At 43.5% G+C, this 23,628-nt stretch overlaps 1 protein-coding gene and 1 long non-coding RNA gene across 15 annotated transcripts in view; both read left to right on the forward strand.

The window, feature by feature from the left end:
- Positions 1-545: 545 nt before the first annotated feature.
- Platr3 (pluripotency associated transcript 3) lies at positions 546-6,090 on the forward strand. The gene is made up of 5 exons (NR_166124.1): positions 546-571; positions 2,950-2,994; positions 3,156-3,225; positions 5,521-5,580; positions 5,870-6,090. It is a non-coding gene; the product is annotated as a pluripotency associated transcript 3 (long non-coding RNA).
- Positions 6,091-12,625: 6,535 nt separating this feature from the next.
- Positions 12,626-23,628, forward strand: part of Plcb4 (phospholipase C, beta 4) — a 356,000-nt gene continuing 344,997 nt past the window's right edge. For 7 of the 14 annotated variants that reach the window (XM_011239357.3, XM_011239358.3, XM_006498936.3 and 4 more), the window contains exon 1: positions 13,535-13,753. The gene's annotated coding sequence lies outside the window, so the exon portion shown is untranslated. Of the gene's footprint in view, positions 13,478-13,534; positions 13,754-23,628 lie in introns of those variants that run through there. The other 7 variants (NM_001355155.1, NM_001355153.1, NM_013829.3 and 4 more) reach the window with 2 other exon arrangements.

Below are 23,628 nucleotides of genomic sequence, written 5' to 3' on the forward strand. Positions count from 1 at the left end.
AGGAACTCTCTGTCCTGATAGCATCTCCAAAGTTCTACATTTGGTGTGGGAATCCTCAGAATAAGTGATCAATGCGACTGCAGTGCCTAGTTGGAACCAAGGACCAACTAGGTTGGGAAATGCTCTTTTGCTGGGCTGCAGCCCTGTCTCTAGAACCAACATAAAGAAACATCACAGAAGCTACTGTGTCCTGGGTGGAATTAAAGAAAAGTGAAAAAGAAAACTATTTTTAATGTACGGTGGTGGCATATACCTTTAATCCCCAGGAGGCAGAGGCATGTGGATCTCTGAGTTAGAGGCCAGCCTAATCTACAAAGTGAGTTCTAGGACAGGCAGGACTATACAGAGAATTTCTTTCCTGAACACCCTCCCCCTGCAAAAGGAAAGGAAAGGAGAGGGGAGGGGGAGGAGAGGAGAGGAAAGGATAGGGTTTTGGATGGGCCGGGTGAACCAATCCCCTAATGAATAAAGGAACCAATTACTGGGCTAGTAGGCGGGACTTCTGGGTTGGAAGGAGGAAGAGAGGTAGCAGAGGAGAGTTAGGTCCCTTTTGGAATGGGACAGCAGAGGGGTAAGTTGTAGCTGCTATAGTTTCTCTGGTATAATGGTAGATCCTCAAGGATTCGCCACTGAGGAATCAGATTTTAATAAGGCTTACAAGATTAGGTTTCAGTTGTTGCACCCAGAGATTGAGTTACCATTGTTTCTGAATTAGGTTTGTGTTGCATTTGTTTCTGAATTAGGTTTGTGTTGCATTTTCCTTCATGCAGCGGATCATCCGGGTTAAAGAGAGAAAGATACAGTGGTCAAGCATGGGTTTGCCTAAGGTGTACCACAAAGGCCTTGAGGGATTTGAAGCATGAGGTTGGCTTGGTAACAACTCGCCAGGGTAACCTAGCGAGCTGGGTGGAGAGATTGTGGACTTAAGAGTCAGAATAACCACGAGAAAAAAATCAGTGCATGGCTGGCCATGCAGCTGGGGCAGCGGCACAACAGCAGGGACAAGATGGTTCTCTCTCTCCCTCTCTCTCTCTCTCTCTCTCTCTCTCACACATTTCCCTCAACAGAAAGGAAAGGAAAGAGAAACAAAAAGAAAAGAACATTACTTTCTGCATGCTATAAGCAGCATCGAAGAAATTTGCCTGGAGATTTTCAGTAGTTTATATGGTAATTTCCAGAACCACTGTTCCTCTACACTGTACAAAGTATGAACATACTGATCTCTTCAAGGTGTCAGTGTAGTCCCAGTTGAAATCAGTTTATTTCTGGTGTGTGCGCGCACTCACACGTGTATGTATGTGTGTATATACATTAATATGAAGAGACCAGGGGTGGGCTTTACTTTTTCAAACAGGATTTGTCACTGAGCCTTGAGCTCACCAGCTGTTTGGATTAACTGGACAGAGAGCCCCTGGGATCTCCAATTCCTGGTCTCCAATTCTCAACGCTGAGATTACAGGCCCACGACACCATTCCTGGCTTCTTAGAGATGCCCACTAAGCCATCTCTCTCCAACTCCTGTCGTTTGAAAAAGATTTATTTATTTATTTTATGTATGTGAGTATACTGTTGCTCTCTTCAGACACACTAGAAGAGGGCGTTGGTTCCCATTACAGATGGTTGTGAGCCACCAAGTGGTTGCTGGGAATTGAACTGAGAACCTTTGAAAGAGCACTCAGTGCTCTTAACCACTGAGCCATCTCCCCTGTCCCTCTATTTCTTTAAATAAAATCTATAGCTCGTTGGTAGATGTTTCAACCACAGAATGTGACATACTTTCCTTATTGCTTGTGTTCTCATTTCTGTCTCTCTGTTATCAAGTTTTCTGTACAGTTCATCTTATTTCCCATGATAAATTCATGTTTCAAAAGATTTTAGAAATTCTTCTTTTTGTCAACTTGAATTCACAATATTTGTATTTTTATCTCTATATAACTGTAGACTTTGTAGATGAAAATATTCTGTGACAGTGTCTAGAGGCAGTCCTTACCCCTTGGCTTATGACCCCTGTCTTACATTTTCAAAGCCAGTAGCACCTGCTCCAGGTTGAGTGCTGACCACAGTAACTATGCTCCCTTGCTTTCGTCCCCCTTCTCTCCCTCAGGAAACTTTGGTTACATGAGCCAACCTAGATGATTCAGGGGAACCTTCAGTGCTGTAGAACCTTTAACTTAGCGTATCTCCAAAGACCCTATTGTCCTGGAATGAGATGTGTTTAGAGACTCGGGAGTGGGGAAGAAGATGATTTCAACACTGTTCTGCCTGTCACAGAGATAATGTGAATGAAGTGGCAAGCAGAGCATTGTTATACAAAAGAAGTCGGATTCTTTTCATATCAATAAGGGCTATGCACAATGAATGGGGGAAGTGGATAAGGGTGCCAGCCCTAACCAACAAGCTGTCTGTAATTGATATCCTCTGGCAAAGGGAAAATCATTTTTCTCCAATGGCATGCCACTGGATACATTAACCACATTCTAGGGCTAGTCCCATGATTAGGAATAGTTGGCCAACACAAAATGAACTCAGTGATATTTTTCTGGACTTTTTCATATATATATACACACACACACATACACACACATATATACACATATACACATATATGTATATATACACATATATATGTATATATATGATATAAATAAAATATTTACAAATAATATATAAATATAACAATATAAATACAAAAGTGCAATATATAAATATATAAAATAAAATATATAAAATAATATATATTTTATAGGTCTTTTGACTACTTTGATTTTTGTTTTTGTTTGTTGTTGTTTCTTTTGTGTGGATGTGTTTACTTTTTAAAAGAATGAACATAAAGTTGGGTAAGAAGGAAGGGCAGGGAGAACCTGGGAGGAGTAGGGGGAGGGGAAAACAAAGTATATTGTCCAAATTTTTTCTAATTAAAAATATAAAAGATGAACGGGTGTTTTGCAGGGCTGTGTTTCATCTCAGCGATCAACTGGTTGACCTATATGTGAGGTGAGTGGAAATCCCCTGCTGCACAGAGTGAGGCTCAATTTTGTTTTTAGGAAGAACAAAATATATCATTTAAAACATAGGAAATGTTAAGTATTTCCTAGGTTTACTGTTTGACATTAAATATTCTTAGATTAATAATAAATACAACATTTTAAATGCAGACTTTGCAAGCCGAGTGTGATGATCCTGCTTAGAATCCCAGCATTTGAGAGGCTGAGCCAGCAAATTGACGTAAGTTCCAGGACGAAGAATGAGATTCTGGCTAAAAATGTCAGAGTCTGAAGAGGTGCCTCAGTGGTTAAAATTGTATACTGCTCTCGTAGAGGACCAGAGTGTGGTACCCAGCACCCAGGTTGGATGGGTAATACATCCATGTGTGCAAACACACAGATAAATGTAAACTTATAATTAAGAAGAAAATAAAATCTTTTTTAAATAAACAGACAAAAAAATTACCCTTGCTGTAAAATATCTCAATAAAGTTATGTTACCTCGGGTAATAGCATAACAAGGTTAAAAACCTTGATTTTGAAAAATTAATCATCTTTAAGGCAAAAACTATCAGAACAGCCTCAGACTTCCTCCAGTCATGCGCCTTGCTGGCAGTAATGTATACAATGATCCTAAGAAATAAAAGAAAATGAAAACAAGCCTTCTACACAGAGCTGAGCGATCCTTTCTCTATACAGCAAACATGCAGACATCTTGACATAAAATCTTTAAGGAATATGGATCTTATAATCCCTTTTAAAAGAAGTTATTCTGGAAGCAGATGTCAACAAATGAAGATATGAATGGAGAAAATGCAATAAATGAGCCATTGCTGAAACCATTTCACTGTAAGACTTAGATTAATTCAAATGCCAATCAAATTTGCAAGATGAACGAATAACAGAAATAGCACCGGGAATGGAGACCAGCAGGAAACGGTGCAGGTACAACACAGCAAAGCCTTGTTCCCAACCATCCATGACTTCAGTTCCGGGAAATCCCATGCTTTCTTTAGACCTTTGAGACCTCCAGGCATGCATACATAGACACATACATACATACATACATACATACATACATACATACATACAGGCAGAACACTCGTACACCCAAAATCAATCTAAAAAGAGATTAAAACTCGGTTGTTTTCTGTGAGTGTGTGTGTGTGTGTGTGTGTGTGTGTGTGTATATCTATGAGAGAGAAAGAGGGAGGTATTGATAGGGATGTCTTCCTCAATTTCTCTCCACTTTATTTGTTAAAATAGGATCTTTTACTGAACCTGGAGCTTGGTAATTCAACTAGCTGGACAGCAGGGCCAGGAAATCTGCTGTCCCCGTCTCCTCAGCACTGGCACTGCATGTATAAACCAGCACACTGACACACCTGGGGTTTTTTGTTGTTTTGTTTTGTTTTATTGATTTTTTTCTTTGAATCCTGGGATTGAATTAAGTCCTCATCCTTCTATAAAAAGCACTTTACAAACTGACCCTTCTTTCCAGCCCTGCATTAATTAATTCATTAATAATAGCACATCCACACAGTGGGAAAAGTTGGGGATGCTCTGTGTCTTAGTTAGGGTTTTACTGCTGTGAACAGACACCATGACCAAGGCAAGTCTTATAAAAACCAACATTTAATTGGGGCTGGCTTGCAGGTTCAGAGGTTCAGTCCATTATCATCAAGGTGGGAGCATGGCAGTATCCAGGCAGGCATAGTGCAGGAGGAGCTGAGAGTTCTATGTCTTCATCCAAAGGCTGCTAGTGGAAGACTGACTTCCAGGCAACTAGGGTGAGGATTTTATACCCACACCCACAGTGACACACCCATTCCAACAAGGTCACACCTATTCCAACAAGGCCACACCTTCAGATGGTGCCACTCCCTGGTCCAAGGATATACAAACCATCACACTCTGTATGCACCTTCAAAAGAGAACAGATTAAAAAGGGGTCCATTAGTTGCTTTTGCATCATTGCGACCAAAGTCCCTCAGAGAACAACTTAAAGTTGTGCAAGAATCACTTTGTCTCACGGGCTCAGAAGGTTCTATGATCACTTGACTTTGTGCCCTTGGGTAGAGCATGACTGTGACAGAAATGTATGGAGGACAAAAGTTCACCTCATGGAAAATAGAAGGACAGGAAGGACAAGGGACCAGTGACCAAGTAAACTGTCAAAGGCATCCTGTGCTCTGCCCCCACTTCCTCTTCCTGTAAGCCTCACCTCGAAAAGTTTTCAGCACATCCCAAAACAGTGCCATCAGTTGGGGACCAAGGTTTCAGCACAGGTGCCTGGGGGTGGGGTGGGGTGGGGCACACTTCATATTCAAATGATAACAGAGGAGAGAGGAAGAAAGAAAAGAGCATCTATGTGCATATGAGTCCAGATTCCTAGGCAGGCTAAATAAGATAGAGGTATATATTAATTTCCTTGTAGTTCATGAATGCTTGGTGGGGAACAGTCCTTTGAAATTGTAATTTTGACCACATCTTACTGACTGTAAAATATAGGTTGCTATTTCTTTTACTTTTGCAGGGCAAGATTTTACACTCCTTTGAGGTGAGACAGACCAACAGATACCTGTAAACCAATGAGGCAAGTGCTATAAAATAGGAATGTGTTCCAGGCTGTAAGGAAACATAGGAGGCTTAATTCCACCTAGAAGGGTTAGCGAAACTGTATTCTGAATGTCCAGGACGACTTAAGGGGTATTTATAAAATGGTGTCAATCAGTACTACTTAATGAGTGACTCAGTATAATGTGTGGAATGACTTGTTGGTTCTGGTTTCAGCCACATAGTAGATTCCGAGGCCAGTGGGGTTTTTGTTGTTTGTTTGTTTGTTTGTTCAGCAAATATTCATTAAGCCCCCACTTTGTCCTAAGTTCCTTTCAGCACCCTGGGAATTGCAAGCAGATGAACATCGGTCCCTGCCCTCAAGAAAGCATGCAATGATTTTGTGGCATGGCAGAGAGCAACGGGGATCCTAAGTGTTCAACTCTCTAGAGAGAGTGCTTATCACATCAGCTCCACCTGTGATGGGATATTACACATAGATAATTAATAAAATAAAAAGGTTATATTTTTACTTTGGCCAACACTTAAACTCTGAGCCCAAAATCATTGTCTTGCTTTGGGGAACATGGCGTAGATACATTCAAGCCTAGGCAAGAATGTGCTTCTCTGCCTTCGACATTGTCTCTGGCGTCTCTGCCTTTGTGAGTTCAGCAGAAAGGAGGCCACCTCAGGAAGCAGTCAAAAGGAGAGTTTCACTTCTGATTTTATCGCCAGCATCTTTTACAGATCTACTTGTTTTTTATTTCATGTGCGTGTGTTGGCCTGTATGTATGTAAGTGCACGGCCTGCAAGCTGGGAGATTTAAGGGGCCAAGAGGGTGATGAATCCCCTGAAACTGGTTACAAGGTTACAAGTCATCAATCATGTGGATGCTGGGGACTGAATCCAGGTCCTCTGTAAGAGCAATCACTTAGCCACTGAGCCATCTCTCCAGCCCCTTGTCATTCAAAAGAAGAACAAAAGCACAAATATCAACAGACCTTTCGCTGTTTTCAAGGAGCCGACTTTATGGAGGGAAAATGTTTTCACCTGGTTCCTGGATGGTACTTCATCTGTAATTTTCCAGAGAACGTAAACCTTCTCTGCAGTTGACTTGGCTCCAGGCCTAGCCAGAGACCATCTCAGCCAACACTTGCTCCATCTGTTGGGTGTCTTTGTACAGTGAAAAACTTGTCCCACCAACATGTCATCCTGCCTAATCCTAGAAAAGATGTTCTTTAGTGTTTGAATCTCAGGTGGCTCTCAGAAATCCTGCATTTTCCTCAGGTAAGAGCTAGAAAATTTGTCCGCCCATCTCAGAAAGCCAGGAAAGGGAGCGTCTTCGAGGAGACACAACCTAAGGAAAAGATTTTATTTTTTAAAACCATTAATTTAAAAATTAGCAGGCTTCATAGAATTTTGTGGCTATTCCATTGCTTTTGTGTTCTGTCTTTTTGATTATGTAGAACATCGAAGGTTGCAATTCCTGATACGATAGGTAGAGTCCTGGCATGGTGTTGACTAGGTAGGCCACCAGGGCAGATAGCACAGTGTCTCTGAGACTGACTGATCACTGTTGACCTGAGAGATGGAATGAATGGATCATTTAGTCTTCTCCAGCCACACTAGAAGCAACACTATAAAAATGTGTTGTTTTTCATCTTGGTCAGAATGAATCACAATGGCAAAATTGACTGCAGAAGGAAGGTCAAAATTATTATTTTTTTTTTTTTGGTGGGTGAAATTTTGGGCTTCCTGAGGCAGAGAGCAATAACAAATTTAATGGAATTGTAGTTTTGTTGCAATTCCATCCACATAGAGGCAGTGAAGGAAAAAGGGAACATTGAGTCTCGTGGAGTGCTCAGTTGATATTTGCGCTGTAATTGAACACCCTTTTCTAACCATTTCAGCACAGCAGAAGGAAGAAGTCATTCTATTTACAAACATGGCATGCTCCTGTGTGCAGATCAGAGAGACATGTGTAATCATGTGATTAGGCCAGCACTGACAGACTCATTATGCAGTGTGGATATTTTCCACATAGTCTCATTTAATTTTATGTCATCTCGTCATACGCACTCGTATGGGACACTAAGAAGGGACAGCACCTTCACTTATAAATCCTATCCTGCCCCAAATGCTGCTATGTGTTTTTGAGGCTTTATACACTAACCCCAGTAACACACATTTTTGTCATATTGGAAGGGAACAGTTATTACTATTCTAGCATTAGTTTCCTGGCCTATTTGAAGAATGTGCTTTATATTTTATCTAGGGATATCCTGTCACCTTATTTGTGCTTTTTGAATAAAATATGCAGGAATTTACCTTTTTATCCTTCCAGAACAATCCATGAACAGAAGGATTGAGCCCAGCATATTAATTAGCCTGTGCTGGGAACAAGGAAAATACAAAGAAGTGTATTAGTTATCAGTGCCATGCATGGACCATTTTGGATGCTGATTTTAAGAATTTGGGCAGTGGTGGCACACGCCTTTAATCCCAGTACTAGGCAGCAGAGGCAGGAGGATCTCTGAGTTGGAGGTCAGCCTGGTTCTACAGAGTGAGTGAGCTCCAGGAGGTCCAGACCTACACAGAGAAACCGTGTCTCCAAAAACAAAACAAAACAAAACAAAACAAAACAAAACAAAACAAAAATCCCACATTTTTTTCACCTCCACAATAAGTAGGATAAATGTATTTTATCATAGCCAAGTAATGATGCTAGACTGTAACCATGAAGAAACTGCAGACAGAAGCTACAGCAGGGATGAATGTCCCAGACAATGGATGAAAAATGCCAGTCACAGTCTTCATGATTCTCTTTCCATGAAATCTTAAGACAAGCAAAGGCAACTCTCTGGCATTCGGGTGGGGCAGGGCCTGTGATGTGGTGGCGGGGACAGTATGTATGCACACAGAAGGAGCAGTGACTGAAACAGAACCCAGAGAACCTTCTGGAGTGATAATAATGGTCATAAGGGTTGTTATACAAGTGAAAATATCTTGACTTCCACTTAAGAACATCATGGCTCCTTGTATATAAGTTATACTTCCTGAATAGCAAACATCACCGTTATCATCATCACCATCACCATCATCACCTTCACAGTTTATTAAGTCTCCATCAGTGTCATCATGTCCTAAGCTTGGCTCACAGAAAAAATATTCAACAAATCATTTGGAATGTAATTAAACTGTCATTTCTACTTTGTCTTTTGTTATAATCTCTATTTAAACTCAATCAACAATTGATATAACAGAAAGTTAGGGCTTATTTTTAACACAAATCTAACCCTTGAACTTAGTTAGGGTCTTACTGCTGTGAATAGACATCATGAACAAGCCAGCTCTTATTTATAAAAGATGACTGGGGCTGGGTTACAGGTTCAGAGGTTCAGTCCCCTAAAATCAAGGTGGGAGGACAGTAGCATCATAGTCAGGCATGGTGCTGAGAGTTCTACATCTTCATCTGAAGGCTACTATCAGAAGACTGCTGGCTCCTCAGGCAGCTAGGAGGAGGGACTCAAAGCCAACTGTGACACACTTCCTCCAACAAGGCCATACCTCCTAAAAGTGCCATTCCTTGGGCCAAGAATATTCAAACCACTATAACCATTTTCATTACAACTGTTTACTTTGGTTCTCAGTGTCTTTAAATTGTTTAAGTTCTCTCGCACAAAGTGGCACAAGGTTCGGGAGGGAGACCCTGGGGCCAAGACAGCTCATGTCAGGCCTGTCTCTTAGCTGCTCCCTTTTCTAAGATGTATGTTTCTAATTAAGGCAAACTGGACAAATGGGGCAGTGGTGACCTCTTCATTTCCAAAGGACAATGTGTAAAGAGCTAAGTAGAAACCTTGATTAATGGGCCACTTTAAACTGGGATAATATCCGCATTGCCCTTTCTCTAGAGAGGATGCAACGTGGTCTTTTGCAGTCCAGGGTGTTAATCTGAAGCTCCTTAATGTTGCTGTCCCCCTGTCATATTTCACAAGAACAACCTTAGAGTTTGTAAACATTCAAGTGATTATACTGTTTGTATAATAGATGCTTCCAACTTTCCTGTGCCTAATGCTGATTTGTGTAACAGCACATTGCTAGGGAATTATGGCTGATTTCTAAAACAGAGGGGTATTCAGGGGTCCATAGTCCAGGGAAAGCCTTCACGAGTGGCTGAAGACATCCCTTACCCTCAACCATTTGCCTTCCTTCTTGCCAACCTGAGACTCTGGGAGGTGCTGCTTTTCTCCATTGTCTCTGTGTTCCCAGCAGACGTTGTGGAACTTCCTTTCAGAAGGCATGGTCAGTAGTGTGGCCTTGCTAACATGAACTCCAGACTTGGGATGCCATGAAACATAGGGGAAAAAATGTACACTCGAGGGATAGAGTGGAGAATGGGGCTTCAGGAGCCTCCTCAATATCTCCTCAGCAGAGAACTAGCAGTTAGACCTGCCCCAGAGACTGTCAGTGGTCTCCTTCCATAGTAAACCGAGATAGGATCTCAATGGCCATAGGTTAAAGGCAAAGCCATTTATCCCCTTTCTTCTCCCTTCCTTCTAACAGTTCTGGGGAACCATGCCCAGATGGGCAAGGGGCAGCAGGCAGTGGACAGGATAGTATTTAAGTCAAATCCTGTGCCACCAACTTCTACTTTAAGGAATCAAGGGGCCTATCTGAACCCCTGCTGGTGAAAAGGAGAAACCTGAAAGTAAGGGGAGGATTTCCCTTGGTCTGAGTTCAAGTGCTGTGCAAGGTATCAGAACTGCCCTAGTATGGACAACTGCTTATTACAGGCTCCCTCTTTGTGTTCTTGTTCCTATAGGCATTATCTTTATTCTTTTTCCTTAAAAAAAATGTACTTTCGATTAAAACAGAATTACACCATCAGCACCTCCTTTCTCCTTCCAGGAAGAAAGGGCTCTCTGAGGAACCCTTCCTTTCCTACAGACATTTTCAGTGTGAATCTCTCTAAAACCAACCATCCATCCATCCATTCATCCATCCATCCACCCATCCATCCATCAGTCAATCTGGTCATAACCTTGCTTGACAACTTCCAATGGGCTCACAGGGTACTTACTTATAAGCTTTATGTTCAAAGTCCTTTCTGTGTTCTTAGAGGATGTGACTCCCAACTGCCCCAGAATTCTCAATTCTCCTCACTTTACGCCTCGGTGAGACACCCTGGTTCCTTCCTGTTTCTGGAACAGGTCAAACAAATTCTCACCCTAGCTTCCTGCTGTTCCCTGCTGTGGACAGGCTTCTTCCCAGACATTCACCTTTCCCTGTTCATCCAGGTTCTATTCAAATGTTAAATCCTGAGGGCGGACATCTCAGTCCCAGTCCAAACTAGCAGTCTTCCCTGCCTATTTCCGGAAGTTCTTTTTCATTTCCTTTGCCCATTTTAACGTGTCACTGGCTGTCTCTTATGATAGTATATAACTTCATCCAGGAAACGACTTTGTCTTATGTTTACCTGAGAGTCTTGGGCAAAGAGTAGTGAGTGTGTCTGGCACAGAAAAGCCTTTGAAAAGTGTCTAAGAAGCCATTAAGGAGTGGGAAAAGGAGCCGCCATGAAATCATATTTCATTTAGGATTCAGAAAGCTCCACTGTTCATGTAACATTGAGTGGTAACAGGCTCAGTGTTAGTGTGAGCACCTGATGGAACACAAGACTACCGTGAGCTTTTTTTCCCCCCCATACGTAAAATGAAATGTTTAATCTATAAAACTCGGAGTGAACTCTACGGTAGAAGTCTAGATTTACAGAAGTTTGTTTATGTGTTGGACCTCTTTGAAATGGCCATTCTGTTTTTCATAAACTACTATAAAAAGCGCAGTGTATGAAGTACTATCTTAAGTTGGGACTGGCGTTTCTTGCTGCTGGAGTTAGCAGCTTGCTGTATGAAACCCATGCAGAAGCATCTTGTGTGTGTGGCTGCAGCGAAGAACTGCTCGGCTGATACCAGTCCCAGGAGCGCATCCAGAGAAAGGTGAGCACTCAGTAATTGTTTCAGGCTATGGTGTGTTGGTGGTTTTGTTAGCCATCAAAGACCAACTAATTAACTATATTTGAGTATATTATGTACTAAGTTCTACTGCTAAGAACTGTCAGTCACATAAGTGATAGCTTCTAGCTCCCCTTTCTGGGGATAATATTTGAGGCACATAAGACATACAAGAGAAGGCCTGAAGGACTGGTTTGAGTTTAGCTATACTATTTATTGGCTGCTCAACCTGGGGCAAATTCCTTACCCTTTCTGAGCCACAGCTTTCTCACATGCAGGGAAAGCAGGCCTAAAATACTACCCCAAGCCCTCAGCTTACAAGCAGCAATATCAGAATGAGTTGTTAGAGATGGAGAACATATGATTTTACTTCTGTCTTGTCTAATGAAAATCTGCATTTTAAAAAGCCTTTCAGGCAGTTCATGTGCCCGGTTTGCGGCACTCTCAAAAGCAGTCTTAACACACTGGCATGAAGACCCTGACCAGTGCAGTATCAGCTTTCTCTGGCATCTTTATTCTCTTTTTAACCTTGGTGGAAAAGCTGATCTGGCTTAGTGAATGTTTCTGTAGGTTTTGTCACAGACAGGCAGGCAGACACTGCAGAAAAACCTTTTTCAAGGCTAACTTAAATCTGAAGCTTTGTGTTTGGCTAGAGAGTGGTCAGTAGCTCTCAGTCCATCTCCCTTAAATTGGTAAATTATTTTTTTCTTTCTCGTTTTGAGACAGGGTTCAGGTTGGTCTTGAACCGACTGTATAGTTTAGGCTGCTCTGTAAACTAACTGGGATTACAGGCATGTACCATCACACATCACACTAGTTGATCAACTTTTGGTGGTTATTTTCTTTCTATCCATGCTGAAACGGCCAGAATGAACGAAGGGTGCGACACTTTGGGGTTTTCAACTGCTGTATCCACGGTGCCTGGACTGTTCCTTTGTGCCTACACTTCTGCCCTCTTCTCCATTTTTTTTTTAAGCTAACCTCTAAACCGACCCCTTTCCTCTTGACCCGCCAGCCCAGTTCAGGCAGCTGAGCATGCCCAGTTCAGCCGCCAGCATGGGCCCCAGTCCCCAGTGCGCAGGTGCCACGTCTCCGGGTTTTGGTGGCCGCCGCCAGGCAGGAGAGGGAGGAAGCCGAGTGGCCTCGGTAGGAGGAAGCCCTCGGGGAGTTCCGGAGCGGCTCCAGTGTAGGGTCTCCACAAAGGGTGACGCTGGATGCACATGGCCAGGCCGCCTCAGCAGGACTTCGGGCACCCGGGTGTCGGTTCAAAGGACAAGGAGAGCTGGCCACAGCGATCCCCAGCATCCCTGGAACCGAAGTCTGGGGGGGGGGGGTGGAGTGGGGTGCACGTCTCAGGATCACTTGGGGGAAGACTTTGGAAATCACTTTCTGGCTCAGTGTGAGCCCGTTGTAGTACTTCCTCCGGCAGATTGTTTTTCGGGCTGAATGAATAAAATCCCTGTCTCACAGTGCCTGCTGCAGTGTACAAGCTCTCCGTGTTTGTTCAATGTAACATAGACGAAAGCGCAGTTCCCGCTCCCCGCTCCCGGTTCTGGCTGGCTCGCACCCCCTCCTCCCGGGCCGGGCACCCGCTGAGTCCGTGGCCAGCGGCGCGTGGTGTCCCGCTGCTGGCTCAGCTCAGTCCCCACGGGCGCGCGCCCAGACCCTGCACCGGGAAGGCGGCGGCGGCGACCCCGGGACAGCCAACCCCCACCCCGGCCGGCCCGCGCGGCCCCGGTCCACCCCCAGCCCCGCCGGGCGCCGCACTGGGCATGCTCCGTAGCCCGGCAGGTTGGGGCTGCGAGGCGACGGCTTGGGCTCCAGAGGCAGCGTCGCGGCCGGGAGTAGGGGCGGCGGGCCCGGGGCCGCACGGGGCCCGGCTCGGCGGGAGCGGCGGGCGGGCGGCGCCCTGGGCAGCGGGCGGCCGAGGTGAGCGCAGCGGGGAGGCGCTGGCCGGTGGGGGGCGGAGGCGGCGGAGGGCGGGGCGGCGCCGGAGGGGCTCGGCGGCCGCGGCGGCGGGGAGGGGGTGGCGGCGCGCGAGCGGCTCAGGAGCCGCGCCGCAAACAGGCTCTCACACGCGCGCACACACACACACACACACACACACACACACACAGACACTCACACGCGCGCGCGCGAACACAGCGGGGCTCCCGGAGGCGGCGGTGGCCGCATCCCCGGCAGCGACTCGCCTGGAAGTGACAGGTAGGAGAAGGCGCTTTGGGTCCCGCCCGGGGATGCTCCCGCCGCTCCCAGCCCGCCGGGCTACTCGGCTTCCCGCGGGTGCGTCCCGGACGCGCGCGCGCGCCCCCGGTTGCCCTGCCGGGGACCCGGTGCAGGTGCGGGGTGCGAGGCGTCCTGCGCGGGAGGCAGGGGACCCCGCCGCCACCCGCCTCTCCGGCAATCATCTGCTACTGGGTTTCCTCTGCCTACCCGGACGTTCACCCTCTTCTGCGCTAGAAATAGCTCGGCTCGACGTGTATATGATTATTTTGGTTGGAAATAGTTGGCACTGTGCAACGCATGTAAATGTGTGTGCGTGTGCATCTTCAGCGTCTTCTGGGGACAGCTTACGAATGATAGACCGTTTCCAGTTGACACTGACAGGCTAAGCGCTCCTTCAGGACAGTATCTGGGCCTCCTAAAAGCATGTAAAAGAACATTGCTTTATTTTCAGAAGTTTAAAGTTGTTTTTTCTTAGTCAATTAGAAATTGTCTATATTGTACAATTTTTGAGTTTAGACTCAGTAAACTACTGAATCTAAGTGTGAAAACACAGAATTTTCCAATTGAACAACTCTAGAGTTATAAAGCCAGCATTTCTAGAAAGGCAAATGTCTTATATTCCACAAATATGCATGCATTTGAGATATGACTTTAAAAAAATAACCCTAAACTTCTATAGTGCTTCTTCCTATTTCTCTAAAGCAAGGGGCTTGAGATTTAATTTGGGGCAAAACATTCATGGACAGTCGCCATCTTTTGAAGTAGAAGTGGGATGCATAGTGGTCCATAAATTTAAATTATCCATTGGTGGAGATAATGTGTTGAATAAACATGGCTAGCAGTAAAGTCCATGCACAGGCAGGTGTATAATGCTTTGAAAAAAATTGAATTTCTCTTTTAAGGAAAAATCAGACCATAAAATAAAGATGACCAGGAAGAGCAACCAGTGACTTTTTACCTGGGTGGACTCCCAGGATCTCAGAAAGTGAAGAACTACTCTTTAGGGTAGGAAGATGTGTGTGTGTGTGTGTGTGTGTGTGTAAAATTTCAACTTAATCCTTTTAGTATTTTTAAGACTGATGTTTTTAAAGATGTGTTTGAACTGAGAACCGAATATTTTGAACCCTTCAAACTTTAATATCCTAAGTTGCAGAGTGATACAGAGGATGAGAAATTCCTCTCACTAGGATTTTGTGGTGTAATCCCTGACTGACTGTGTTATGTAATCTCGAATTTTTCCCCCACAGAACAGTCTTGCATAGTTTTCAACTGGTGTATTGATCTATTATATCATCTATTTTTTTTTTTTACACTGTAGACATTTAATACATGACTGGTGTCTTGGGGAGAACCTCGTGTAAGAAAAAATTACTTTTAAAATGGAATTTCACTTTCTGAGCGTTTTTATGTTGGTGAAACTGGTTTGACAGAAGGAGTGCATCTTCACATGTAACAGTGTGCTGCAGAGGGCTGAGTGTTGGCCTCCCAAGTGTGCTCTGCTCCCCTGCCCCCTCCCCGCTTTTATTACTCAGCCATCAGAACTTAGTTTTGATTTAGCTTTGATGATATCACTACCAGCTCTGAATTAATCGCTGTGGAAATGCTGTTTTACAAGTAACTGTCAAAACAGAATTTCAAAAGACTCCATTTGATCACAGAGAGCACATTTACATCTGTTGGAATAATTCTACTTTTACTTTACAAATGCACACCCACGCAGGAGGGCTTTGTGCTGAAATATTCTCTTTTCCGAGCTTTATATTTGTATCTTTTAAAATGTGAATGATGTTAAAACTTACATGCCTCGGAATCCAGGCTTCGTGCTTACTTTCATAGCTGATAGGGAAATATGGGAATTAAAAAAAAAAAAGAAAGGAAAAACCCTTAAAGCTTTCAAAAGAGCTTTTTAAGAAGTGGAGTTTAAAGGTTTGTATCACCCTTGAAACCTTTCATCCCATCCCCAATAGAGACCAATGGGTGCTGGTGCTGCTAATATATTTGTTTATCCTCTTTCCAAGAATCTAGCTGCTTGTAAATCAATTTATACTGCTGATTTTGTACAACATGGTACATCATTGGCAGCCCTAGTGAACGTGCTATTTTCTTAGGCTACTACTAATTTGTTTTCGATTTTGGTTCACTGGGAATTGAATGACTAAATGATTGCCTTGCGTTCCTGCCTACCTGCCCTTCATATGAAATCGGGTTTATACACGATTGTGATGTTGTATGTGAACCCATCACAGTGGCATGTTATGTTGTGACAGGCTGGGATATAAGCTTCTGGGAACAGTGTCTTGTTTGTCACCCCCAGTTTTTTAGGTGCAGCAGGCAAAACCCAAATGCCAGAATTGATGAATTGGTGGATTTTTATAAAGTTAATAATTAGCTGCCACTTTTTTTTTTTTAAATTTTAAAGTCTTCAGTTGCAAACAAATTACATATATTTGGACCAGAGCAGTTAGGTAATAGTGCTATAGAAAGGAATAGTTTTTGTAATTTTCACACTTTCAACAAATGCCTTGTTAGTGAACTCAGCTACTTTGGGGAAATATTACTTGATAATGAAAATTGTGAGGCACACTAGGACTCGTTTCGTGTCATTTGTGACCAGTTCCACTGCTTGCTTACTATCAGGGATGACACATGCTTTGAAAACCAGATCTTGGTGAGTTCCATAAAAGCAAGATGCGCTGCTTCTGATACTTAGAATGAGGTCAAGAATCCTGAGGATATTTGCTGATCACTGTTGGTAGTGCACAGCCAGACTGCAGTTTGTAAACAGTTACTTTTCACTTCCTAAGTGAAGGAGTCTGTGGAGGAGATGTAATCACCTTGTGAGAAATAAGGACATCCCCTAGGCTGACAGGCACCTGGTTTTACTGCTCAAGTTCAAATGTTAGCCTTGTTTGCAAGGATACTGTTTAACTCTCAGGGCAGTCCATGTCACTGTTTCCCATGTCCAGGTCCGTCAGACCCAAGGCATAGAACAACCTTGCTTCTATCCCTTCGTATTTATTTTTCTGTGTAATAGTTTTTTCTTTGATAAAGCCCCACCCTTTAAAGAAGAACTGCTTCTTCAAGCTGTAATATTGTTTTCCAGTTCTACCTTGAGTGTTCATGCCTCTAGTTCTTTACAGCCAACAAAGAGTGGGTTGCCTGCGGTGTGGGGAGACTGGAGGTGGACTACTAATACAGTAGCGAGTAGATGGCTGAGAATCCTGCGTTGTCCATATAGTTCAGCCTGCTTTCAAAAAGTTGTCCCTGAGTGATCTTTATTTGCGAAACCCATTTCACGTGAGTGGGAACCTCACTTTCTGAGAGCCTGGCTGGGTTCTCCTCCCTTTGGATGTTGTCATTCTGGGGAAGATGTAACCAGAGTTCCTAGTGGGAGGGAGGAATGCCCTCCCTTTCAAATCTTAGCCAGGACATCATTTTGTTCAGTAGAATGAATGGCCAGTTTTAGAAAAAAAAATTCCTGGTATGAACTGGACCCTTTCTCTCCTTTACTTTATGGAAGCAAAACAGGTGGACAGGATGGTAGGTCAGAAGAGGAGTTTCCTCTGAAGACCTCTCACAACTACTATCCATAAAACCTGCAGTGAGAATATGATACACCGTGTGAGCACAGAACAGTCTCTTTTCCCCTTTTCTGGGAGTCTCCCTCACGGTTCTCACATGATCTCTTGGGGAAGTCCAACTCTAGCTACCGAGAGGCAAATCATTAGTTTAGTACCCAGCACCCTTGTAAAGCCTTCTTTTCCTCCTAAACAATTAAAGGATATTATTTGGCATGAATGAACTAAAGTAGCCATTTCCATAGAGGCAGGAAGAACGGGTAACTCAGATTCAACTCAAGTGGCCGATCCAGAGAGAACACAGAACACTCATTCATGTTAGACAGCTCTTTTTCCCACCTAGATCAGAGGCCTTCACCTCAGTAGATCCATATCACCGAGGTCTGAACATAGTCCACGAATATTGTTGGTAGGTCCTTAATTTTTATCCATATCCAAGTGACAATTCCAGCGTGAACTAGAACCATTCATTGTTAGCCTTTGCTGTTCAGTGGGTTGAAAAGATGTGCATTTCAAATGAATTCACTTTGTTTTGTTTGTTATTTTTTTTAGATTTATTTGCTTTAATTTTATGTGTATGGGTATTTTGCCTGCATGTATGTCTTAGTATCATGTATGTGCAGTGTCCTAAGAGGCCAGAAGAGGGCATTGTTTTCTCTAGAGCTGGAGTGACAGAAGGTTGTTAGCCACCACGTGGGTACTGGGAACCCAATCCTGGCCCTTTTGGAAGAACAACAAGTGCTCTTCTCTGCTGCACCACCTCTCCAGCTCAGTGTGAGTTCATTTTAAAACTTGTTATTTTGATAAATATGATTCATTTCTGTGGTACTTATAAGTATTATTTAATTTCACACATTTGAAATATACTTAGAAGAGTCTAGAGTGTTTACCAGACTGCAAAACTGGAACCCAACCCCTACAATGTGAAGAACATTGGCCTGAGACATGGTCACTCTCAGAGTTGGTGGGTGGATAGGTAGGGACTCGTGCTTTGGGTTTTCCTTCAGGAGTAGACATTGAGAGCTTAAAGTGCTGGAATCAGCCATCCCTGAGTTTCTATCCTGACAGTGTCCTCTGTTGGCCCTGTAGTCCCAGGCATCCACTCAGAGCCTTGGTTGACTCTCTCATTAATACCCTCCTCCCCAAGCCCTTGGTTAAGGATGGTGCTGGATGATGGTGATTGGTGCTGGGAACAGCATTTCTGTTGCTGTGACAACCACTCTGCCCCTTCTCCTACTGATACTACCAGGATCACTACCCACAATCTCACTTTGCTCCATCAGGGTAGAGGGCATTGGTTTGTTTGTTGGAGCCATGTAGAAGCAGCTCATTTAAAACATGTAAGACATACTCGGAGTTCCATCTGGCAGTCAGGGAATGTTCCAGTGACCCCCACAGGCTACCTCCTGATGGCGGATCTTCCTCTGGACTCATCTCATCCTGTGACTGCATTTGGGTAGAGGAATACAACATTGCTCAGCTCTAGTAGCCTTAAAATTCCATGAGTGTGGGATTTTGAACTGTAATGCAGGAGCCAGATGCCATCCCCAGGGCCTCTGTGTCCTCCAGAACGGCTTAAAAAGAGACCATATTAAGCAATTTAGCTTTAGGAGGATGGAAACATGCATGAGAAGTGTTTGGGGACCACTGATGTTTAGGGGCACATGGTGCCTCCTTTGCTCCCATGGGCATTAGTGGGAGCATTCAACTCTTCTCTCATAGTCTCAATAACAACCTTAGTAAAGGGGAAACCAAACCAAACCAAAACCCCCAATCCAGATATTTGTCCAGAACTTGAAACATGCCACTCCACTTCATTTCATCTTTCTAGACACTTTTTTTTTTTTTTTTGCAGAGGTGGGGTGGGTGGGCTATGGAGTTGTAACAGTCTCTTAGGTTTACATTGTTGGAGAACTTATATTTGGGAGGCTAATCATGTGATGGGTTTAGAGTTGGGATTGAAATCTAAGTAGATTGACACTGTAACCTTTTTTTTTGTTTGTTTAGTTTTTCGGTCTAGCTGTGTAGCACATGCTGGCTCCAAACTTCACATCCTCCTGTTTTAGGTTCTCAAAGGCTGGGATTATAGGGAAGCACCATGTTAGCCCAGAACTCCAACTTTTAAATCACGGTTCCATGTTACCTGTAGTCATGTTACCTGTAGTTGGTATAGTGCATGCTGCAGAAGTCTCTCTCTCTCTCTCTCTCTCTCTCTCTCTCTCTCTCTCTCTCTCTCTCTCTCTCCCCACAAAACATGGCGAGGCAGTTATTTTAAGTGGCACGGCTAAGATGTAACAGATCTGGCAACTGCTGTGAAGATGGAATCGGAACAGCAAGTTGAGGATGAAGCCGTTTCCTAGTCTCGGTCTAGGGGTGTTTGTTGATACAGTTGCATGGTCTGGAAGGGTGAAGCAGGGGATTAATTGACGATAACATGGGCCGAGGACTAAGAGTGAAAATCTGGTATCATCTTTTCTTTGGCTTTCGGAGAGATCATAAGGGCGAGGGCCTGGAAGGACCGAGAAGTAAGTGTATTATGTGAAATTGCCAAATAATCAATAAAAACATTAAGGTCAAAAGGAAAAGTAAGGCCAGCTGGCAGAGTTCAATGGCTTCAGTGAGATTGCTGTGACCTCTGGTTGAGGAGCCAGGTAAACCACATACACAGGTGCTGTTGAACAGGTGTCAGGGACCTTAGGCATGGTGGCCTGTGTGTGTCCCTTTCCAGGAGGAGCTGCCAGAGGAGTCTGCCACTGCATGCACATTTTATGGTGAAGCGAGGAATCTGAGTATCTGGAACGTGAAAGTCCCTCATTTGAAAGTGCTTGGCTGGCGTTGGAGAGCTGGTTCAGGGTACTGGCTGGTTTTGTGTTTTCTCAGAGGACCCAGGTTCTAAGGTCCTAGGAGCTTAAGGACCAGGACCAGGTCCTAAGTCCTGGTGACTTAGGACCATCTGTAAGTTCAGTCTCAGGGGATGATGCTGTCTCTGGTCCCTGTGAGGACCAGGTACATACATAGTACACAGCTATGCATGTAGACAGAAACTCATACACATAAAATAGGTAAGTTAAGTAAACTAGGAAGTGCTGGGAAGTTGGGCTGAGGAGACTGCCCAGCTGGTACAACGTTTTCCACATAGAAATGAAGACCTGAGACAGAGCCCAAGGGCTATGTAACAAAGCTGGGAATACTGGGGTTACTCCAGAGAATTCCCGAGCCAGGGAGGTAGAGACAGGCAGATCCTGGGGCTTGCTAGACAGCCAGCATGGAGCAGTCAGTCATCCCCAGGCTAGTGAGAGACCCTGTCTCAAAAAAAACCAAAGCTCAAGGATGTTGCAACTGAGGAATGACACGGGAAGTTGACCTCTGGCCTCCACTTGCATGCACACAATCCATGTTATTGCCAAACTGGACACATTTGTGGCAGGAATTCAGCCTGAGAGTTCCCACGTCGGTCCTTTTGTCAAGTGTAAGTTCTCAGATGCACTGTGCCCTAGAAAATGCCATTAGTTTTATTTCCTTTTTCAGACTTTATAATTGTCTTTTAAAAGGGGAGGTTTTAAAATTCGTGATATAGTCTCCTTTATTTTAAATGAGCACAGAGTTCTGAATATCTGGCTTTTTTTTCCTCACCCCATTTTCTTTTTTTTGTTTTTTGTTTTTTGTTTTTTCTAGACAGGGTTTCTCTGTGTAGCCCTGGCTGTCCTGGAACTCACTCTGTAGACCAGGCTGGCCTCGAACTCAGAAATCTGCCTGCCTCTGCCTCCCAAGTGCTGGGATAAAAGGCGTGCGCCACCACTGCCCAGCCTCACCCCATTTTCTAAGGTACCAGCAAATATTCAGAGTTGGGAGAGGAGGGACATGGTTTTCAAGCTCACTACTTGACAGAGCTTTGAACTGTGATCAGTTTACCATAGAAAAACGAGTGACTTCCTTTATTACAGGGTCAGAGAGGCTCTCTTGCCTCTGTCACTGGCTGAATTCTGCAAATCATGGGATATCTCTCCCTGTCTTGACAGTTGCAGTGTTTATCCTGAACACTGAGAAGTTAGATCTGTTTCTGCAGGCAAGTATTTCAAGGCGAACCCACCCTAATTTTTTCCTCCCAGTCTTCAATGGGAGATCACTTTGGGTCAAATGGAAATGTAGCCCTTTGAGATGGGGTTCTCCTGTATCTACTGATGTTTGGTTATTGATTACATAGCCAAAGCCCTCTCTGGAATTTAAATTTTTATTTTCGCTGGCTTCTAAAATGATGTAAGTGAGCTACTAATATGTTCCAGTTGAAGTGACAATGCAGAAATACAGAAGCAATATGTAAAGTACTCTTTCCCACCTACACCCTCCCCAGATATAACCATTGGCAACAGTTGCAAGTGTCTCCCTCCTCCTTTTGTCCATTCATTTACATACACAAATACATATACGTGGTTCTCTTGTTATATAAATTGAATCATACTGTACATGCAGATGCATTTTTATTATATAAACTGCATCACACTACATTCACTTTTCTTAGACTTGCTTTGTCTTCATAACTGTATCTTATGATAATTTATTTATTGTCTGGATACTGGTTATCTTAGCTTTGTAACACTGTATACTGTCTGGTAAGACATAGAATCTTGTTGGGCTTTAACAGCGGGCTTTAACGGGTTTCTCATGACCGTACAGTGAAATATAGCAGATTTCTTTTCATTATTCTTCATGAGTTTGTGTGAAAAATTTTTTTATTACTAAAATCCAAGAAATAGAATTGCTTGGTCAAAATGGCTTAATCACCTTTAAAATTCAGAGAAAACACTGTCAAATTGCCTTTTTAAAAAAGGTCCTCGATAGAATTTCTGTCTCAGAGAACCTCAGGTTATGCATATAAATGGATCTTCAAAACTGAAACATAGCCCAAATTGCTACATGGCTTTACTAGTTCAATTAGAGTCAGTTATATTGTATACCCAGAAATGACTTTAGAAATAAATCATTTACTCATTTACTTAAACTCCAGCTAAGGGGCTAATGTGAAAGCCCTTTAATAAAGAGATATTTTGTGGAATCAGAGTGGTTAGCTTTGAGACTCTAGGCCTTCTCCAACAGGGACATGCCTTAAGCATCATGAGTTTGTGTTCAGAGAAGTCAGGGCCCCTAGGGCAGATGCACAATACAGATTGATCCTGACCTTGGGCGATTTAGCTCATTTGGGGTTAAGGATGCAGTGACGGTGTACGCCCAATCCCAGCACTTGGGAAGCAGAGGCAGGTGGATTTCTGAGTTCAAGGCCAGCCTGGTCTACAGAGTTACAGAGTGAGTTCCAGGACAGCTAGGGCTACACAGAGAAATCCTGTCTTGAAAAACCAAAAAATAAAAAAAGTAAAAAAAAAAAAGTAAAATAAAAAAATTTTAAAAAAGAATGCCTGTCAGGGCTTATAAATTCTGATTTGCTAATGTAGTCTCCTTTGCATGCTCTGGGTTCTGAGTCCCTGTGTTTAAATAATTACAAGTCAAAATTGTTTGGGGGAGAAATAGTATCTGTCCTGAACATATACATATTTGTTTCACACACTCTATATCTGAGCTCTTTCCCCAGCCCTGGACATTTTTTGATGGTTATTCCCTGAATAATACATTATTATACCTTATACTGTATGAGGTACCACCAATAGTGAGGTGATTTAAATATGAGGGGGGATGTGTAAACAAATATCACTCTGTTTTATCCAAGGGACTTGAGTACCCATCTGTGGAGTCCTGGCAATACAAACTGCTGGTTGCTGAACAATATCTTTGTAGAATTATCAAAGAATCTACCGTAAGCTAGGGCTGGCGGTGCTTACCTGTAAGCCTAACTCCCAGGAGGCTGAGGCAAGAGGATGTTGAGCTTGAAGCCTGCCTGAGTTACATAAGCATGACCCAGGCTCAGTACACCAACTCTCCAACCCAGCCCAACCCACCCACCAAACGTGTGAACAAGCCTAAAACAAAAGCTAGAAAAATTGGAATCCTGTACCTTCTCCCAAGAGATCTGGAGGGATCAATGGCAATGCTCTCTTACGAAGTGCCATGAGTGAGTACCCGAAGCTAAGTTTCCTTTGTTTGAGAAATGAATCGTAGACAAAAAGTACTGTGTACCTTAGAAACCGCGTTGCATTTTCATTTCAAGAGTTACTGGGGAACATAGTAAATCTAGGTCACCGATATTGACCTCTTTCAAAAGTAACGGTTGCGATCACTGTAATTATTAACAATAATATAAATCCACTTAGTTGCTTTTCAGAATTT

The sequence above is a fragment of the Mus musculus genome, chromosome 2 (genome assembly GCF_000001635.26).
Source record: "Mus musculus strain C57BL/6J chromosome 2, GRCm38.p6 C57BL/6J".
NCBI lineage: Eukaryota > Metazoa > Chordata > Mammalia > Rodentia > Muridae > Mus > Mus musculus.